Below are 6,005 nucleotides of genomic sequence, written 5' to 3'. Positions count from 1 at the left end.
CTGTGTGTGAGAGAGTGAGCGAGCGAGAGGATAGGATGAACTTTGTCCCTGAGGGGGAAATTATCTTAGGCACACAGTGCGAGAGAGAGAAAGTGGTATAGTGACAGAAACAGGTCTACACAAGTACAATATTTGGTTGGACAACCTCTCCCCTCCACCTTTCTGCAAAACATAAATTATTAGTGACCCTCCTTTGGATGGTTAATTTCTACACATTTTGCTATGGGGCACAGAGAAAATTTTGCAGTTTTTATACATGTTTTCTGCAATTCTACATATTTTGCCATTGGGTGGTGTGAACATTTTATAACATATTTCATGCAATTCTACTAATTTTGCAATGTCAGTGACTGACATAACAAGAAAAACTGCTGAACGATGCACAACCACATTTCAAAATTGCACCTGGTGTATTCTACTATTCTTACACTTATAAGTTGAGACCCCGACTGAGTTCCTGATTGTCACTTATGCCTGTAGCCGGCCCTGCATACACATACAGAGCATTCAAAAAGTATTCAGACCCCTTCACTTTTTCCACATTTCGTTACAGCATTATTCTAAAAAGGGAAAAAAAAAAACATTTCCTCCTCAATCTACACACAATACCCCCATAATGACAAAGCCAAAGCGGGTTTTTAGAAATGTTTGCAAATGTATTAAAAAACAGAAACGGCTTTTTTACATACGCATTCAGACCCTTTGCTATGAGACCCGAAATTGAGCTCAGGTACATCCTGTTTCCATTGATCGTCCTTGAGATGTTTCTACACAGGAGTCCACCTGTGGTAAATTCAATTGATTGGAGATGATTTGGAAGGGCACACACCTGTCAATATAAGGTCCCACAGTTGACAGTGCATGTCAGAGCAAAAACCAAGCCATGAGGTTGAAGGAATTGTCCGTAGAACTCCGAGACAGGATTGTGTCGAGGCACAGATCTTGGGAAGGACACCAAACAATTCCAGGTGACTACATCATGAAGCTGGTTGAGAGAATGCCAAGAGTGTGCAAAGCTGTCATCTAGACTATGGGTGGTTTTTGAAGAATCTCAAATATATTTCAATTTGTTTAACATTTTTTTTGGTTAGGACATGATTCCACGTGTTATTTCATAGTTTTGATGTCTTCACTGTTATTCTACAATGTTGAAAATAGTTTAAAAACACAAAAAAACAATTGAATGAGTAGGTGTTCTAAAATGTTTGACCGGTAGTGTTTATGTATGTACAGTGCCTTGCGAAAGTATTCGGCCCCCTTGAACTTTGCGACCTTTTGCCACATTTCAGGCTTCAAACATAAAGATATAAAACTGTATTTGTTTGTGAAGAATCAACAACAAGTGGGACACAATCATGAAGTGGAACGACATTTATTGGATATTTCAAACTTTTTTAACAAATCAAAAACTGAAAAATTGGGCGTGAAAAATTATTCAGCCCCTTTACTTTCAGTGCAGCAAACTGTCTCCAGAAGTTCAGTGAGGATCTCTGAATGATCCAATGTTGACCTAAATGACTAATGATGATAAATACAATCCACCTGTGTGTAATCAAGTCTCCGTATAAATGCACCCGCACTGTGATAGTCTCAGAGGTCCGTTAAAAGCGCAGAGAGCATCATGAAGAACAAGGAACACACCAGGCAGGTCCGAGATACTGTTGTGAAGAAGTTTAAAGCCGGATTTGGATACAAAAAGATTTCCCAAGCTTTAAACATCCCAAGGAGCACTGTGCAAGCGATAATATTGAAATGGAAGGAGTATCAGACCACTGCAAATCTACCAAGACCTGGCCGTCCCTCTAAACTTTCAGCTCATACAAGGAGAAGACTGATCAGAGATGCAGCCAAGAGGCCCATGATCACTCTGGATGAACTGCAGAGATCTACAGCTGAGGTGGGAGACTCTGTCCATAGGACAACAATCAGTCGTATATTGCACAAATCTGGCCTTTATGGAAGAGTGGCAAGAAGAAAGCCATTTCTTAAAGATATCCATAAAAAGTGTTGTTTAAAGTTTGCCACAAGCCACCTGGGAGACACACCAAACATGTGGAAGAAGGTGCTCTGGTCAGATGAAACCAAAATTGAACTTTTTGGCAACAATGCAAAACGTTATGTTTGGCGTAAAAGCAACACAGCTGAACACACCATCCCCACTGTCAAACATGGTGGTGGCAGCATCATGGTTTGGGCCTGCTTTTCTTCAGCAGGGACAGGGAAGATGGTTAAAATTGATGGGAAGATGGATGGAGCCAAATACAGGACCATTCTGGAAGAAAACCTGATGGAGTCTGCAAAAGACCTGAGACTGAGACGGAGATTTGTCTTCCAACAAGACAATGATCCAAAACATAAAGCAAAATCTACAATAGAATGGTTCAAAAATAAACATATCCAGGTGTTAGAATGGCCAAGTCAAAGTCCAGACCTGAATCCAATCGAGAATCTGTGGAAAGAACTGAAAACTGCTGTTCACAAATGCTCTCCATCCAACCTCACTGAGCTCGAGCTGTTTTGCAAGGAGGAATGGGAAAAAATGTCAGTCTCTCGATGTGCAAAACTGATAGAGACATACCCCAAGCGACTTACAGCTGTAATCGCAGCAAAAGGTGGCGCTACAAAGTATTAACTTAAGGGGGCTGAATAATTTTGCACGCCCAATTTTTCAGTTTTTGATTTGTTAAAAAAGTTTGAAATATCCAATAAATGTTGTTCCACTTCATGATTGTGTCCCACTTGTTGTTGATTCTTCACAAAAAAAATACAGTTTTATATCTTTGTTTGAAGCCTGAAATGTGGCAAAAGGTCGCAAAGTTCAAGGGGGCCGAATACTTTCGCAAGGCACTGTATGTGTACAAATCACATCTCTCTACAGTTATTTAGCCTTGTTCATATTGAGTAGTTCATTACAACACAATATTGGCAGTCATAAAACAACCTCTTCAAATAAAATGTTATTGGTCACATACACATGGTTAGCAGATGTCAATGCGAGTGTAATGAAATGCTTCTAGTTCTGAATGAACAGTAATATCTATCGAACAAGTAATCTAACAATTATACAAGTGTAAAGGAATGAATAAGAATATGTACATATAAATATATGGATGAGCGATGGCCGTGCGACATAGGCAAGATGCAGTAGATGGTATAGAGTACAGTAGATATATATGGGATGAGTAATGTAGGGTATGTAAACATTATATAAAGTGGCATTGTTTAAAGTGACTAGTGATACATTTATTACATCCAATTTAATTATTAAAGTGGCTAGAGATCTGAGTCAGTGTGTTGTCAGCAGCCATTCAATGTTAGTGATGGTTGTTTAACAGTCTGATGGCCTTGAGATAGAAGCTGTTTTTCAGTCTCTCGGCCCCATGTTTGATGCACCTGTACTGACTCAAGGGGTTGTTGTCCTTGATGATCTTTTTGGCCTTCCTGTGACATCGGGTGCTGTAGGTGTCCTGGAGGGCAGGTAGTTTGCTCCCGGTGATGCGTTGTGGGCGGAGCAGTCTGGAGAGCCTTATGGTTGTGGGCGGAGCAGTTGCTGTACCAGGCGGTGATACAGCCCGACAGGATGCTCTCAAATGTGCATCTGTAAAAATGTGTGAGTGTTTTTGGTGACAAGCCAAATTTCTTCATTCTCCTGAGGTTGAAGATGCGCTGTTGCGCCTTCTTCATCACACTGTCTGTGTGGGTGGACCATTTCAGTTTGTCCGTGATGTGTACGCCGAAGAACTTAAAACTTTCCACCTTCTCCACTACTGTCCCGTCAATGTGGATTTGGGGGTGCTCCCTCTACTGTTTCCTGAAGTCCACGATCATCTCCTTTGTTTTGTTGACATTGAGTGTGAGGTTATTTTCCTGACACCACACTATGAGGGCCCTCACCTCCTCCCTGTAGGACGTCTCGTCGTTGTTGGTAATCAAGCCTACCACTGTAGTGTCTGCAAAGTTGATGATTGATTTGGAGGCGTGCATGCCACCCGGTCATGGGTGAACAGGGAGCACAGGACAGGGCTGAGCGGAATGGAGATGTTGTTTCCTACCCTCACCACCTGGGGGCGGCCCGTCAGAAAGTCCAGGACACAGCTGCACAGGGCGGTGTCGAGACCCAGGGTCTCGAGCTTAATGACAAGTTTGGAGGGTACTATGGTGTTAAATGCTGAGCTGTAGTCGATGAACAGCGTTCTTACATAGGTATTCCTCTTGTCCAGATGGGTTAGGGCAGTGTGCAGTGTGATTGCGTCGTCTGTGGACCTATTGGGGCGGTAAGCAAATTGGAGTGGCTAGAAATAAAGTCAAGATACTATAATGGTGATCTTACTGTCAGTCATGACAACCTCTTGAAAAGAGAAACTTAAAAAGTCACATAACTCACACAGTAGGCTGTATAAAATAAATAAAATGAAGCAGCATCATTAAATCAGTGAAACACACAGACTTTGTTAGGCTACAATGTCGCAGATGCTCTGCACAACTTCGTTGAACTCCTCAGCATAGACATTGTGAGCTGCTCCTTCAACCATCTGAGACTAAGAAAGAAAATGGAAAGCTGAACCGCACACTGCCTCCCATTTCACTCTGTGATTTCAATATGGGTTTGGCAGTGATTTCTTATTTACATGTTTTCTCCTTCCACAATGAGTGATTGGTGTGTTTTTACACTCCATCTCACCACAGTGCAGGTGTAGCTCCTTCTAGAGCATCAACCTGAAGATCACTGATCAACCCCCCAGAGTTCCCAGGTGTCTTGAAAGCACCATAAATCCAGAGAATGCCAGGCAGATGACAAAATTTGCCCACAAAGGACCGCCGTGCCACCTTCCTGTTCAAGTGAGCACAGCACAACAACGTGAGTCCAAAAATGTATTGTATGCTGCTGCATAAATTATGTAATATGCCAGGGAGATATGTATACTGTAGCTAAGAAAGTAATACTAATGTATGTTGTGTAGTAAGCTGTTAGTTGCCCATGTGCCTCACCCTAAAAATGTGGTCCCTTTTCCCCTCATAACTTAGTCTACTGTTCTGACTTGGTGGTGCACATTTAACCTATAGCCTGTATCAGAGAAATGTCATCAGTCGCGTTGTACAAAACTGGCGATAGCTTTCCGATCTAAAGGATAGCCGTGGTTAGCTGAATACTAACGTTAGCTAGTGAGCTGGCTAACTTCTGGCTAGCTTCTGTTGTGGATTTCGGATATGAGGTGAATAATAGTTTTGGGAAAAAACAGATCCGCACCACATTTGGTGAGGCGGGTTGCAGGAGAGTGTTTTGAAGTTCAGTTTTTAGAAAAAATATAGAAAAAGACAAAAAGAAACAAAACGAGACAAGACGAGGACGTCTGACTGCTACGCCATCTTGGAAACCTTGAAGAAGCTATAGAAATAGAATATAAACGCAATAGAAGAGTTGTTTCTTGTACTATTGTCTCGTGTCTTTAGAGAACTGTTTCACTTTGATGTACTTTTTCTTCTGTCCTTATTTTGTCTTTTATTCTGTTAACTAGATCTTCTTTGTTAGCTAGCTAGCTTCTTCCAGGAGAGTCCCTAGCAACTGCTTAGCAACTGGTAAACAATTTAGCTAGCTAAGGTAACTGTACAATTTCATTAAAAAGTTACTTTTTCCAAAGCCTATCTTCTTTGTTTGTTGCTTGTTTAGTCTCCAATTCAGTCTTGCCATTTTCTTTTGCTTTTTCCAATGTACTTCACTCTAAAAACCATGTACATTTCAATATTTGTAGGAGCTCATTTTTTTCAGTAGCTGCTGCTCAATTTGGAATCCGGAATAGTCCTTATCCCTTGCTTGTTAGCTAGTCAACTATGGCTATTTGACATCTCTTTGTATATATCCATAAAAATTATGCCCGTTGATTCATGATTTTGACTGGCTGAGAAATACTGCCGGTCTGTCTCACCCAGACTCCCAATATGTTCAGTACTATGGGACTGCTGGAGATCGAATTTTTATTTTATTTATTTCACCTTTATTTAACCAG

The sequence above is a fragment of the Oncorhynchus clarkii genome, chromosome 5, assembly GCF_045791955.1.
Source record: "Oncorhynchus clarkii lewisi isolate Uvic-CL-2024 chromosome 5, UVic_Ocla_1.0, whole genome shotgun sequence".
NCBI classification, from domain to species: domain Eukaryota; kingdom Metazoa; phylum Chordata; class Actinopteri; order Salmoniformes; family Salmonidae; genus Oncorhynchus; species Oncorhynchus clarkii.
The sequence above is the reverse complement of the archived record's forward strand: the minus strand, read 5'-3'. Positions refer to the sequence as shown.